The sequence below is a fragment of the Pygoscelis adeliae genome, unplaced genomic scaffold (assembly GCF_000699105.1).
Source record: "Pygoscelis adeliae isolate BGI_AS28 unplaced genomic scaffold, ASM69910v1 Scaffold485, whole genome shotgun sequence".
NCBI lineage: Eukaryota > Metazoa > Chordata > Aves > Sphenisciformes > Spheniscidae > Pygoscelis > Pygoscelis adeliae.
Genome location: NW_008824803.1, coordinates 866,731 through 868,752, shown reverse-complemented (window position 1 = coordinate 868,752; position 2,022 = coordinate 866,731).

The following is a 2,022-nucleotide window of genomic DNA, read 5'->3' as shown; positions in this document are numbered from 1 at the left end:
CCCCCCCGCAAAAAGCAGCCCGAAGTGTGGGGGGGAAATCTGCGGGCAATGTTGGTCAAAAAGATAGAAGGGCGTTAGGGGCCTGCTTATTTAATAGCCTGGCAAGCTGTGAAGAAAATATTCTGTTGTTTTTGTTGGGAGAGTGTGTTTTGCCCAAAACGCAACACTTTATTATGATCACTTTATTTCATAAAGGGTATGGTAGTTATTAGTGGTTATTGGAATACCCTGGTATAGTGGAGTTAATTGCTTTTAAAAAGTGATGACTAAGAGCAAGTGTGGTAAGGGATACCGAAAACAATATACAGACCATCGAGGCAGGGAAACAAGAACTTTTTACTTCTTTTTTCCCTCCTTGAAACGTAAAGAGAAAAAAGTAATTCAGATTGAAAGCCTGGAGTTTTAAGCACACAGAAACAATGTTTGGATGATTGTTTTTGTGCGTAGCAGGTAATTGTCCTATAACAATAATTACCATAAAAAGCAAATAGGCTGAAAGTCTGCTAGGATTTCCCCGCTCCCTCCCCCCCAAAAAAGCGCATTCTGCATTTTGTGGGCAAAGGCAGACGTCCGGAATTTCTGTATTACAGTCTGGGGAACGTTGGGAAGGAATTGCATTCTGCTGTGTTTATGAAGTGGGGGCATGTGTCCGTTCCTGGTAGGAAGCTCTGGAATAAGTTGTCAACCTTTCTTGAACTTTCCGTTGAAGCCTTGGTCAGTGTTGGGAGAGGGAGTCCAAACTGTTAGACATCTCAGTTGATTAATTTTGTTAATTCTCCTTTTTTTCCCTTGGTAGTTTTAAGTCCTGGCCCTGTGTGTTTGTATGCTCTTAACAGAGTGGACTTATGTCCACTGTGTTTGCATGTGTTTATCTTTACTAATGTGTGTGGTCACACTAAGATTTAATTGAATTACTGAGGTTTATAAAGTTAAATATTTATTTACAGGATCAGGATTTCAACTGTTGAGGCTGCTAAACTAGTGTTGGATGCTTCCTATCCTGTAGCTATTGGCTCCTCCCACTTAAAGTCTTAGAAAAGAGATCTGTTTGTACTGGGAAAGAGGGAGCCTGTTCCCAGGATCACTGCGTCGTCATTTCCTGAAATAATTTGTCTAATTTTTTTTTCTTTTCCTCACATAACCCTGATGTCAATATTGATGCACCTCTGCTCTTTATCTCTTGCTTATTACCTTAGGCCCTGTTAATTCCAATCCCTAACTGCTTTTTTTCCATAAATCCTTCTTGCTTTTGGTCAATCATCAGACTGCTTTTGCCTAAAAATATGCTAATATTTTTCTGATATTTTTTTTTTAAAGATGTTTATATAGGGACTATGGGTTTCTAACTACTGTGCTATCTGGCCTCTCCATTTTAAGACTGGTCTTCTGAAATGTGTTCTTTGTTCTCCTTGCCTTGACTTCTTAACTTCTTGGCCTTTTGCAATCTTATTTTTACACTCTGTGCTATTGAAATCGTCTATCTTTAATTTGTTCCTGCCCAAATTCCTGAGCTATTTTCCCCCTCTTCAGCTTTTCTTGCTTGACTTTTCTGTCACTCCCAGTTTGGTAGAGCAGACCATGCTTTTTAGTTTGTTTTCTCTATTGATTTGTGCTTCCATGGATATTCCTACTTACAAACTACTTCTCGATGGTTCCACTTTCTCTCTTCATCCCTTATTTTCTTTGAATTTTAAGGTTACTGCTTTGGCTTATATTTTTTTTCTACTGTGGCTAGCTTTCAGATAACTAGCTGCTGTTTGTTTCAAGTGTTTTGTCTACAGGTGATTCCTCAGTATTATCTCTGTGTTTTGGTTCCTGTTTGTGGCATGGTTGCATACAGAGGCCTCAGTAAATACCAGGCTCTTCGTGAAGCTATACAGTAAAATATAGTTTCTGTCCTTCAGAGTTAGTAAAGTGTCTATCTTGAACCTGCAGGCAGTTAGTCATGGAAGAGTGGTCTTGCCTGATACAAAACTGTCCACGCTGGTGTTGACCAGCAGTCATAAATCTTCAGCTCAGACT